At 41.5% G+C, this 14,140-nt stretch overlaps 1 non-coding gene and 1 pseudogene across 2 annotated transcripts in view; both read left to right on the top strand.

The window, feature by feature from the left end:
* The window catches only part of LOC144889617 (E3 ubiquitin-protein ligase Midline-1-like), a 489,173-nt pseudogene that overhangs the window by 70,179 nt on the left and 404,854 nt on the right, over positions 1-14,140 (top strand). The gene's annotated exons all lie outside the window — the stretch shown is intronic.
* LOC144889922 (U1 spliceosomal RNA) lies at positions 13,489-13,653 on the top strand. Its single transcript, XR_013622141.1, has one exon. It is a non-coding gene; the product is annotated as a U1 spliceosomal RNA (small nuclear RNA).

Raw genomic sequence — 14,140 nt, 5'->3', positions numbered from 1 at the left:
TCGGCGGTGCCCCGGCCTGGTTTCCTTTTGCCGGTTCTCTTTCACAGTCATGTCAGGGAAGGGCGTTACTTAGTGTTGCGCTAAAGATCCTAACTAAGTGTCTAAGTGGTGTGCAGTGCCATACAGGACAAAGGGTTGGCTGACCAGGTGAGACACACAGGGGCGTTATCTTTTTATCCCTAACTCTATTTAACACACGAACATCCAGGTATGTCCACAGATATACTCTTAACCGACAAAACGCCTAAACACACAAAACTTATTACATGTAGATTCCCTATTGCGACAGTCGGACACCTACCTACACAGATATATCTGGCTCTACATATCACTACCCCACCAGACATAACATTACTCAGTTTTCCTCAGGAACTTGATTCTTTTCCTCCCTTGATTTTCTTTCCCATTTCGGATCTATAAATGAAAAGTTTTTGGCTGACTAAGGGAGGAGGTCATTATGAAGTTAATTTGTGTTATTAATTGGACACAAACTTTAATAAGCCCCTTAAATCCTCATTGATCCTCATTTGTGTTTATATTGTTTCGTTCCTTCCTTTCTGTCCTTTTCTTTATTCTTTCCCATCCTAATCACCTTAAAACTACTGATTTCTAAATTGTTGAGATCTATTGTGTTCATTGATGAACTCAAAGTCTTGAACATCCTTTTAATATTCTGTTCTGCTAATTTGCTCGTGTTCCACCTGGTCTTATTGTTTCTTCTCTCCATGTCCAGCCATGATCTCTGCTCACCTTCTCTCCATGTCCATCCGTGATCTCTGCTCACCTTTTTCTCTTCATGTCCATCTGTGATCTCTGCTCACCTTCTTCCCTACATGTCCCTCCATGATCTCTGCTCACCTTCTTCTCTCAATCTCTGTCCATGATCTCTGCTCCCCTTCTTCTCTCCATGATCTCTGCTCACCTTCTTCTCTCAATGTCTGTCCATGATCTCTGCTCACCTTAGTCTCTCCAAGTCCCTCTATTATTTCTGCTCACCTTCTTCAACTGCTCTTTCTAATTATTCCTCATTCCCTTCCAAAGCATTTCTAAAGATAATTCATAAAACACCTCACCCCACACTGTCTTGAGAAAAGGACATGGAAGGGTCTTTTCAACTCTTGGTTTGCGTTTCCGAGCACGATCTATATTTCTTGGTCTGAATCTCGATATTTTCCAAGGTCGAAAGCGTGAGCGGCAAATTTGATTGGTCAATATAGTGGAAATTTGCGTTTCTCCAAATACTGTTAAACTGGAGGTTTTTGGAAGTGCTAACAAGGGGATTTGTTTTCTCCAGTGTTCAAAATATAAAACACAATATGAAGTACCCGGCGTTGCTCGGGGAAATTCAATGTAAGATGAATATTAAAATATGACATGCATTTTGAAATATTAATGGGTGCCAATTTGATTGATACAGCTGCATGAAGCAGTGAATGTATTTTATTTGTCAGATGTCAGGGGCCCCTTTATATGAACTTTTCTAGAGCATTACTTGGTTCCTCCTAAGAACACAAGGGTACTCCAGCATGCACATGAGATTTTTTGAATGTCCCTTCTTTTCTATAGTTTGCCACATGGCACATATGATATAGAGGGGCCTTTTCTATACCCCTGGCATTTTTCCCCAAGAATGCTTGTTATCTTTCCACTCATCAACTTTCACAATGAACATCGCAACCAACAATCGTTGCAAAGTCAGAGAAAAGAAACAATTTCTTACATATGGAATCACAGGTATGCAAGTGTTATTTATGCATGGAACGCAATACACTGTCTAAGAGAACAAGACAAGTGCTTCAGTGGATAGTGTACATCAACATGAATTACAAAGAGATCGATGGACATTGGACATGGTTTACAACATTTGAACCTGGATACATGAATTACAAGGAGATTGATGGACAATGGACAAAGACATGGTTTACAACATTTGAACCTGGATACATGAATTACAAGGAGATTGATGGACAATGGACAAAGAACATGGTTTATAACATTTGAACCTGGATTCTCTGCATCTTGTCCGAGGACCTCAGATGGGAACACCAACAGATGGTAACAAACATTACTTCTGAGAATGGTGTTGTCCCATGTCCCGCTGCAAACGCCTTGTTGGATAATTCTCACCAAGGTCTTGTCTCTGGAGACAGATGGTTTTCTATCCCATCACTTCGGAACTTGTCCTTTGTTCTGTCCATCTCCTGTCAGGAAGCCGTGTCCAGGACCAACTGACTCACCAAGTCTGCTTCTTTTCCTCGTGCTCTTCATCTCATCTTTCAATCATGTCATTCATCATTGATTTATTCTTTCCCTAACGCAAACCTCATTCTCTACAATCCTCACCGACACTCTCTTTCCATCCTGTTCATCGTTTTTTTTCTACCCGTTTACTTTATTCTTGATTAGGCTCCTCTAGAATCGAGACTTCTGAATAAAAATACAAATTAATCCAAAAATTCACTCGATCTATTTTCTATTTTTTTTATTATTTACAACTCTTTTACAGATAACTTGTTTTGTGATGTAAAAATGTATTATTTTAACAATATTCTCTCCAAGAATTTCTAAAACTGATGTTTTTCCTTTTTATTCCAAGGCTCAAGACCATGTCAGACTTTAAATCCGTGAAGAGGACACCACTCCCAGTTCTGGACTTCTCGAAGGAGGAGAAGACTTTGGATGGGCTCATCACGCTCAAAAAGAACTTCCTGGAGAAGATACAGAGTGAGTGACACAAACTGGACATTTCATCAAAAAAATATGAAGGGAACACAAAACATGGCACAAATATGGAAGAGAAACGGGAAGATGGAGAACGCACTCATTGGAGAGCAGTTCCTCCGCCAGGTGAACAGTTTACGTTTTGTATCCCAGAGTAGACCAGAAAATCACAATACAGAATCACATTTAATCAAAATCATCCATCCACAACTTGTGAGATATCCTGCTATATATCGTTACTCCCAATGGTGAAGCATCACTTTAAAAATTCTACGAGCTGGATCCGGATCTGGATCTTCACCAACATTGAATCGATTCTTCCTTCTTTCACACACAACCTGTTCAACAAGTTTCGTCTAAATCCGTCCATAACGTTTAGAGATATCCTGCTATATGCTGAATTTAGCCCGATCACTCAATGGTGAAGAATCACTGAAAAAATAAATAATTCTCATATCCGAATTCATCTTCAGATCTTCACCAAAATCGAATATGTTTGTCCTTGTCAGACACCCAACCGGTCCACCAAGATTCCTCCAAATCCGTCCACAACTTTTTGAGATATCCTGCTGTATATCATTTTTGGTCTTATCTCCCAATGGTGAAGAATCGGTTAAAAAATTCTACGAGCCGGATCCGAATCCACATCTTCACCAAAATACAATCATTTTGTCGATGTCAAATACGGTACATCTCTGCCAAATTTCGTCCGAATCCATCCGCAACTTTATTGAGATATTTTGTTCACAAACGGACAGACAGACAAACAGACAGACAGGGGTAAAAACATAACCTCCATGCACCTTTGGTGGTGGAGGTAACAATTCTAGAAAAGGAACAAATGATAGTTTTTATTGTGTACCACATCATGGCTCAGGATGTGAGGTTACAGAGGGTAAAAAGCAAACATGGTTTCAGTGGGGAAACAGGTGTACACAACAGATAGATGCAACAAGCAAGGTATCCAACAAACAGGAGAAAACTGAAGATGGGAGGGGAGGAAATATCTGAAACCACGGGGCTTGGGAGAGGTAGGGTTCACAAAGGGCAGAAATATTTGCAGGTCGTGATGGGAGACGACATGATGTGTTGGTGTAACAGGAACGTGAAGTCCCTGGAAGGAAAGTTAGATTGAATCATCCCCGGAAAGCAGTTCCGCAAATCTGATAAATGACTGGATATTTATATGAAGTAGAGATTTTGGGAGTTTGATTAGAAGGAGTTACTGCAAGAGGGGATTCATTCTCGATATATTAGAGATGGTCGGAGATCTAAGAGAGCAGAGGGATCAATGATGGAGGAAATGGGTTACAAATCACACAAAAAACAGGCATGAAGAACTAATGTAACGTGTTAGAGGGGGTGATGTAATAGACACTGGTTTAAACGGCGGTAAAACCCTGAATCAATTTATTTATAAACCTTTAACCCTTTATTCAAATTGAATTATTTATAAACTTTAACACTATAAGACAAATCACCTTCATAATACCTCCAAGAACCATGACATATGTCGACATCGAGCAAGAGATTTATTTTGGTCGTGATCCCGAAGCCGTTCTATAAAGAGGGAAATAAAATGGAAGAAAAAGAAAATGAAAAGGAGGAAATATGGAATTTTAAATAATCTGCAAAAAGGAGCGAGGAAGAAGAACCCTGTTTCCGTTTCCCTTCACTTCCAAAGATTTATCAAGTCGTTCTGATCCAGCTCCACCTTCTCCGGATGCTCCACTGGCCCCTCTGTGGAAATTATTAGAGAAGAACAAAAACTACAAGATGTGAAATTTTCTTCTTTTATGTTTATGAAGATGTTTTTATCTTTTAATCAAATAGTTAAACAAGAACAGATACATTCAAAGAACACCGCCCCCCATGCTAAATAAATAAATCGTGTAGCCGCAGTACTGCATAAGTGTAGTTTGTGAAACCCATCCATGGACATGATCATCATGGGGTCATCAGCCATAAAAAGATAAATATCGCTGATGATGATGCTGATGATGATGATGATGATGATGATGATTATGATGAGAGGGAGTGCCACGTGAGAGGGTGAAGAAGAGGCCATCGATATGCTTCTGGAAGATGCCGATTGACGCTGTGGTCTACGGTGATCAATAAAGCCTCCATCTCCTCAACTGTGACTCATAGTCATCTTAGTACAGTGTAGTCGTGTTAGTACAGTGTAGTCGTGTTAGTACAGTGTAGTCGTGTTAGTACAGTGTAGTCGTGTTAGTACAGTGTAGTCGTGTTAGCACAGTGTAGTCGTGCTAGTGCAGTGTAGTAGTGTTAGTACAGTGTAGTCATGTTAGTACAGTGTAGTCGCGTTTGTACAGTGTAGTGGTGTTCGTGCAGCGTCGTCGTGTTAGAACAGTGTAGTCGTGTTAGTACAGTGTAGTGGTGTTCGTGCAGTGTATTCGTGCTAGTACAGTGTGATCGTGCAAGTAGAGTGTAGTCGTGCTAGTACAGTGTAGTCATGCTGGTACATTGTAGTCGTGCTAAACTTCCAGATTTTTTACATGATCTTCAGAATCGTCATTTTATTATAAATGAGGTAAAAACTTGAACACTGTGTGGAGTATCATGTTCTATGAAGTCTCAGGTTTTTCAAGTAATGATTTTGAGCGATGGAGGATACACCCTCTGGAGCTTGATTTGGAGGCCATTTTGTTTTGCTTTTGCTCTTTGTCCCACCTAAAATCTCGTTTTAATGTTATCCTTTCCTATAGGTTGGAATTCCTGCAGGGATTCAAGAAATCAAAGTATTGTGATTGGAAAAATCGGTGATGAAGCGAATGAGGAACTAAAATATGTTCTACTCCCGGAAATATAAATTTCCAGGAAAAAACTTTCTTACATTCCACGTATTCCCTCTGCCTCTGAAGGTGGATGGAGGTTATGTTTTCACCCTTGTCTATCTGTCTGTCTCTGTCTTGTTTGTTTGTCTGTTTGTTTGTCTGTGAGCAGGATATCTCAAAAAGTTGTGGATGGATTCGGACGGAATTTTGTGCATCGGTTGGGTGTGTGACAAGGACGAATTCATACGATTTGGTGAAGATCCGAATCCAGATCCGGAACAGAGAATTTTTAACAGATTCCTCATCATTGAGAATTGGGGCCAAAAACGATATACTGTACACCACGATATTTCAAAAAGTTGTGAATGGGTTATGACAAAACTTGGTGAATGAGTTGGTTGGGTTGACAATAACAAGCCGATTCGACTTTGGTTCAGGTCTGGATCCAGATCCTCTCTTTCAGTGGATACAAAACATAAACTGTTCAGCCTGGTGGAGGTATGTGCTCTACCAGGTGCCGTTCTAGTTAATTTTGTTATGATAAAGAAACATTATGGAGCAGAAATACAAGACTAACATTATTTAAATCCTTTCATAAATTGTAAAATTCATAACATGAAATCCACAAAGTTGTGATCCGGGATTGTAGGGGAACCGGCCCGCGAGGGAGAGAAATGTTATTTTGTGGCGAAAACAAACATTTTACAGGTGAATGAGGTCATTGGTTGAGATTGTGAAGAATCAGGACATGAACTTGGTGTTTGTGCAAAACTCAACATCCAAGTCGATGTTACTGATCATTCATTCATTGTTTTATTCTTCTCATGAACTGTAATTGTAAAGGTTTGTAAAAGTGGAGAATCTTTGTGTAAAAGTTGTTAAAATGAATTCTGTACTGTGAAGTGTTCACGGAACATCATAACGAAGCAGAAACTTTCGGTTAATATTTCCAGGTGTTGCACATAAAACACACACACTGATTACACAGTGATGCGTCACGTGGAAACATGTCAGGTGAATGAGTTGTTCTCACTTCCATCTTCAAATAATTTATTCATTGTTATGATAAAAACAACTGATCAATGAACATTATGAAAGGCTGGACAAAATAATTCAGTCATTTCCATTTTGGATCGATCAACCATTGGGTCAATCCAGGGAAACTTAAAAAATAAAATAGGACCACGGGTCCTGAAGCTCACATGGATCAGGAGCAACAGTCGCTCAACCCCACACAGACCCTCTCAGACTGATATTTTTAATTCTGTGAACAAACTTTGGTACATCATGGGTGATGAAAGTGTGATCAAGTTTTTTAAATTGTGTGTGTAGTTTCGGGGAAGAGAGCAAATACCTATTTTTGGGGGTCAAAACCCCCCGTAGTTCCCCTTAGTGAGCGCAGATTTTGATGTGATTAATTCACCTTCATCAGGCATCAGATATGAAGCTTATGTCCAAATTGAATCAAAATCATGTGTTTGGTTCAAGCGATAATGACTGAAGTGTTTACAGACCCAATCCCTCCCTCACTCCCTCACTCCCTGACTTACCTACGGACAATGCTCGACCGCATAAGCTCACCGTACTAAATTCCAGGTGAGCTAAAAAATACTGAGTTCGTAAAGGGAATTTATAAATCTATAATTTTTTCGCAGGTGCACTGACCTATCACGGAGCGATCAACATATTAATTTCACCAAGAACGATCTCACATCAACATAAATCATTCACATGTTCCTAAAATCATTCACATGCATATTGAATCTTTCACATATACCTTGAATAATTCGCATGTTGCTTCAATCATTGACATGTACCTGGAATAATTCACATGTTCCTTGAATCATTCACATGTACCTTGAATCAATTACATGCACATTGAATCATTCACATGTACCTTGAATAATTCGCATGTTTCTTGAATCATTCACATGTTTCTTGAATCATTCACATGTACCTTGAATCAATTACATGCACATTGAATCATTCACATGTACCTTGAATCAATTACATGCACATTGAATCATTCACATGTACCTTGAATAAATCGCATGTTTCTTGAATCATTCACATGTTCCTTGAATCATTCACTTGTTCCTGGAATCATGTGATGTTTAATTCTAGTGAAGAACGAAAGATTCATTCTATCTTGTGGAGAAAACGAATTAGCGATCACTCATTTTTACTACATAAGAGGGAAGTGTAAGAACAATGTTGTGAAATTTCCTTCATTTATCAATGAAAATTATATTTTATTTTCATACAAAATGGAGGTTCCATGTCTCTTCCCCCATGTTTGTTGTGTTTAGATTTTTCGTTTAAAGATAAAATAAATGTTCATAAACAAAAAAAACAATAGAATTTCACATCTTGTAATTTTTGTGCATCTTTAGTCATTTCCACAGAAGGACTGGTGGAGCATCCGGAGAAGGTTGATCTGGATCAGAACAACTTGAGAAAACTTTGTAAGTGAAGGGAAATTGTGAGAGGTTCTTCTTCTTCCCTCCATTTACAGATCATTTAAATTCCATATTTTCTCCTTTTCATTCTCTCCTTTTTCTTCTGTTTTATGTCCCTATTTATATTTTCCTTCACTCTATTCCACTTAGTTATTTTCCAACTCGATTTTCCCTCTTGTCAAGTGTCACAAGACCCAAAGTTTGTTTAATTGAACGATGTCCAACCAGGAGGAGGGGATAGTCCAAATTTGTGTTTGCTGATTAAAGGCCTTTCTTAATCCCAATCCTGTCCTCCCTCCTCTCTAATCCCCCATCCCCTATCCCCTTCCCTCTCTCTCCCCCTTCCTTTATTTCTCCCTCCCTCCCTCTCCCTCTCTCTCTCTCCCTCCATCTCCCCCACTGCCCCACCCCCCTCTCTCTCTTCCCCACTACCCCATCCACCTCTCTCTCTTCCCCACTACCCTATCCCCCTCTCTCTCCCACTACCCCATCCCCCTCTCTCTCCCCCACGACGCTGTCCCCCTCTCTCTCCCCCACTACCCCATCCCCCTCTCTCCTCCCCTCTATCTTCGCCATGACCCCATCCCCTTCTCTCCCCCCCCCTCTTCCTCCCCCACAGCCCCATCCACTCTCTCTCTTCCACACTGCCCCATCCCCCTCTCTCTCTTCCCCACTAGCCCATCCTCCTCACTCTCTCTTTCGCACTACCCCATCCCCCTCTCACTCCCCCCCTCTTTCTCCCCCACAGCCCCATCCACCTCTCTCTCTTCCCCACTTCCCCATCCCCTCTCTCTCTTCCCCACTACCCCATCCCCCTCTCTCTCTTCCCCACTACCCCATCCCCTCTCTCTTCCCCACTTCCCCATCCCCTCTCTCTCTTCCCCACTAGCCTATACTCCTCTCTCTCTTTCGCACTACCCCACCCCCCCCTCTCTCTCTCTCTCTCTTCCCCACTACCCCATTCCCGTCTTTCTCTCGTCCTCCCCCTCTCACTAACGATGTAATCAGAACAAGATCTTTCTTGACAAATCCTGGTTCGTTTTTTTTTGTTGTTTTTTTTTTGTTTTTTTTGGGATACAGAGTCGAGGCTCGTGAAAGAGCTAACATTTATCAAACAAACAAATCAAACAAACAAGCAAACAAAGTATATAAAAAGGGGAGCGGTTCTGAAACATAATCCGGTATAAATTGCTCGTTCATCCCAGATAAAATTTACAATCCTGAAGGAATTTGTGAGATATTTCCCAATCTCTCACATAAACATCTTACATCAACAAACATTGTGGAATCATATATCTATACTAATAAAAGGTGTGTGTGTGTGTCCGTCTCCTCCATAACTCAAAAACCATGAAACGTACCACCCCCAAACTTTGCATACATACTTCTCCACCTCCAAGGGATTACATGAATGAAAACTGTGTTTGTGTTTGTGTGTTTTTAAGATAATTTACACGAACAGACTTATCTTTGGTCAGCCTGCGTTCAGGTCGCTCAGCTTGGGGTATTAATTCCCCCCATTTGTCCACTCAATTCAAGTATGCCCTGCGTCAGAACAGATCGGTTTCTGTGTGAAAAGCTTGCTTGAGTTGCTTGGTGAGCACTCTCCCAGCAGCTTGGTAAGCACTCCAAGCAGCTTGGTAAGCACCAAGCAGCTTGGTAAGCACTCCAAGCAACTTGGTAAGCACTCCAAGCAGCTTGGTAACCACTCCAAGCAGCTTGGTAAGCACTCTCCAAGCAGCTTGGTAATGGGTGGAACACCCGTGCTCCCTCCTCAGATTGAGTCTATTTTATTTAGTTCCTTCCTTTAAAGAGTAAAAATATGGGCAACACACCTGGCGCTCACCTCGTAGAATAACCAGTATACTGCACTGACTAAAAGTATTTTAAACCAATTACAATGGTTTCCAGAAGACAGGACAACAGGTAGAATCATACTGACATAATCAATAGACTTCAAACAAACGAAAACATACCTATTTTGGGGGTCCACTCCCACCCACCCATTTACCTCCTTTTGTAATGCCTTGAACAAACATTTGTACATCACGTGTGGTGAAGGTTGTGGGGAGTTTCATCGAAATAGTGGGCGTAGTTTCAGGGGAAAAACAAATACCTATTTTGGGGGGAAATCTGGCTCTACACAGACCCCCTGCAACCCTGGTTTTTTTATTGTCGTGAACAAACCTTAGTCACAACACAACAAATATCATTTGTGCCAAATTTGGTCAAAATCCCATCGGCGGTTTCGGAGAAGAAGTTTCAAGTGTTTACAGACGGACGGACGGACGACACGTCATCGCATAAGCTCACCTGAACTTCGTTCCAGGTGAGATAAATATCCGTGTAAAACAATCAACGTGGAGTGCTAAAACCACTTGGTTTCCATGGTGATACGGTGGCTCGCTTAATGGAGACATCTCCGGAATGGGAAAGCAAATGGAGGATGAAAGTAACAGGACAAGCACGATGTCTGAGAGGTATCCACACTCGCTCTAAGGTGTCTAACCTGGGTTTGAATCCCGACCGAGTTATAAACTGTCATCCAGGTGTTTCACAGGTGCAGAGTGACTCATCAATGTGTGTGTCGACCTGTTAAACAGTCACACCTGCAGAATTTTCATTTCCCCTCCCCGTCCCCCTCTTCAACCTGACCCCTCTCCCCTCAACCTCTGCCGTCCCCTCAACCTCTGTCCCCTCCTCATCCTCACCCCTCACTCACAGATCCCCTCCCTCGTCTTCTCCCCTCCCGATCCACTCCCCCTCGAAGTTGTTCTCGGTGAAATAAATAAATAAATAATGTAAGTTGTTCATTGCGAAATAAATAAAGTTGTTAAATCGTAAAGTGAATAAACAAATAAAGTTGTTGATCGTGAAGTGAATAAACAAATAAAGTTGTTGATCGTGAAATAAATAAACAAATAAAGTTGTTGATCGTGAAGTGAATAAACAAATAAAGTTGTTGATCGTGAAGTGAATAAACAAAACAATTGTTGATCGTGAAGTGAATAAATAAAACAATTATTGTCATAAAAGTTTTTAGCCGCGTCGCAGACGCTGCTCATAGAGTGCCCTCTGCTGTTGTTGTTCTTGTTCTTCTTCTTGTTGTTCTTGCAGAGAAGACAAAACCTCAAAGCTCCACCCATTCTGGGAACCATAGCTCCACCCATTCTGGGAGAGGCTTCATACAAACAAATATCCACCATTTTATTAACTCGCATAGCTTTGAGGCCTGTTTTGTAGGCCCGTGGTGTTTTGCTCTCTCACAGTTTTATTTCAAATCAAATTCGATATATCATTTCATTTTTCACAGTCGCTAACATAGTTTTAGACTCGGTTGAAAAAAAAACGGGAAGAAAATCCGATGAAAGTTGCCCTTTATAGAACGAAATGAATTCTCAAAGGCCTGTAACTTCAAGTCCATTGAGATTTATTTTTTTTTAATCGCGGCATGGTCAATCATACACCGCCCGAAATAACAGACGGGAAAATGCCGAGATATATTAAAAATTATTCCATTTGATGACAATCGTCACGATGAAATATTTAATTTATACATTGTCACAATAATGTGGAGAGAGGAGCATAGCTTCGTTCACGTGTCGCCACACACGGGAAATTGCCGAGATTTTTTTTTTTAAATCGCGGCATGGTCAGTCATACACCGCCTGAAATAACAGACGGGAAAATGCTGAGATATATTAAAAATTCGTCGCCACACACGGGAAATTGCCGAGATATATTTTCACTTTGCACAAAAATAACATCAAGTAATCGAATCAATAGGAATGTCCTGTGCCTATAACATCGACGTTATAGGCACAGCTGCATCTAGGCATTGTGTAACATCGACGCGGCTTTTGTTTTAATTAAAACTTGTTTTCTTATGAAGAGATAAATGGTTTGTGTTTCTGTCTGTTTGTCTAACATTGTCCGTGACCCCGTGTTGTGTCCGCAGATAGACGGACCCCGAGTCCGGACCCAAACTCTGCATATCGACGGATCAAGATCTCCGGGGATCTCAGGACGGCGACTGGAACCGGGACCGAGAATCAGTACCCGGAACATCCTGATCGGTTTGATGATTCTTCACAAGTTGTTTCCTGTGATTGTTTCTCCTCAGGTCGTCATTACTGGGAGGTCGATGTGAGGACGAGTCGTTGGTGGGACATCGGAATCTGTTTAAACTCCATGGGGAGAAAAGGGGGAACGAGCAGCTTGGGAGAGAATCCCGAGTCTTGGTATTTATATAAACTAGGGCATGCCCGTACTATATATATATCGAAAATTATATCCCCCCCCCCCCTCTATTTACATGAAATGGTTTGGTCCAAAGCGAACGGCTTGCGAGTACGGTGACAATCCCCCCCTCTATTTACATGAAATGGTTTGGTCCAAAGCGAACGGCTTGCGGAGTTTGGTAAAGAAATCGCCATAGCTCGGTAACTATTTCTCCGATTAATATGAAACCTTGAAAAGGCACATCCTCAGGTCCCCAGCAATATACCTGGCAAGTTTCAAGTATATCGGACCCGTGGTTGTCGAGAAACAGCGGTCACAGACACACAGACAAACACACAGACAAACACACACACAGAGATTACTGGAATTATAGATAGATGTAATGGCAAATTCTCCGCACTTCACAACTATGAACGTACCGCCCTGTCCGTCCCGGGGGATCATGAACGGTTTGGGTTCTTCTTGGATTTCGAGACGGGAGAGTTGACGTGTTTCGGGGACTCGCGGGTCCTGCACGTGTTCAGGGGGAACTTCACGGACCCCGTTAAACCCGCTATTGGGGTTTGGGATGATGGTTCCGTTCATTTTGTACATTTAGTGAAATAAACTTTCATCACGAACTGATCCGGTTATTTTGGGTTCTAATCAATCAAATCATTTACCTGTTCATGACGATGTTATTACTGATTAATGTTTATATTATAATAAAGTTTATATAATTTAATAAGTTCATCGTTTATCTTATTTAAAGTGAAATGAACTTTAACCCGAACATTTCACTCTCCTCACGATACTATACGGATTCTTCATCTTCAAAAGTGTGATTGAATGGGATGTTTGAGTGAGGAAAATCCCTCCAGCGAGATTAAACCGTTTGTGTTTACTTGGAATGGAGCACCGGCGTTAATAATGAAGGTGAGAGTGGATTTGGATCGGATCACAGGTAGAATGTGGAGCCCTGGATGGAATGAACACAACGTTCATCAGGTATCGCAAATCACACCGTTGAAAACATGGCCAGGTGACCTTTTGGGTGTTACTCTCTCTTTTGGTCCAATGAAGGGTTCACACCTGAAACGTCAGATTCTCATTGTTTCCCACGGAGGTTTTAATCTTAATCTTCGTGGAAATCTCTTCCATCCAATCAAAACACAACGATAAAATCATCATTTAATAACCGGTATAATGACGTCACTAAGATAATTTAGCGTCATCACGTGAATGCAAATTCCAGAGAAGGCGTCACCATGTACTGTGATGAACAATTCATATTCACGTGGCGGGAGGTAAACCGTGATCATACAGGTGCTGACCTCAGGGCGACATTGCACTCCGGGAGGGGCAGGTTGGGGTTCACCCTCGAATTTCTCCAATTGGGGGAAACTCGACCCTCCAATTTTTGGTAGTGGGGACTTCGTTCTCGCTATCCCCGGATATTTAAACAAAGAACAGGTAAACACCTTCATGTGAAACATGCACCAATTCACTTCTCTTTTTTATTTTACACGTCCACGCCATTGAATGTTGATATTACAACCTGAATGACGAATCTACCCAGGTATTACGTTTGTATCGTGAGTGAAAAAACCTGTGATAAAACATGTACGAAACGTGCTTTGTGACGTCACAATAGCGAACAATGCGCAGTGGAATTGAAAACAAGGGTGTTTCACAGGTAGGGTGATCCACCAATGTGCGGTATGGGGCTCATCACGGTGTTTCACAGGTAGGATGATCCATAAATGCGTGGTCGGGGGCCCATCCCGGTGTTTCACAGGTAGGATGATCGATAAATGCGTGGTCGGGGGCTCATCCAGGTGTTTCACAGGTAGGATGATCCATAAATGCGTGGTAGGGGGCTCATCCCGGTGTTTCACAGGTAGGATGATCCATAAATGCGTGGTCGGGGGCTCATCCAGG

The sequence above is a fragment of the Myxine glutinosa genome, chromosome 1 (assembly GCF_964187855.1).
Source record: "Myxine glutinosa chromosome 1, kmMyxGlut1.1, whole genome shotgun sequence".
Taxonomy (NCBI): domain Eukaryota; kingdom Metazoa; phylum Chordata; class Myxini; order Myxiniformes; family Myxinidae; genus Myxine; species Myxine glutinosa.
Note: the sequence above shows the minus strand (reverse complement) of the source record. Positions and strands in the feature narration are given on the sequence as shown.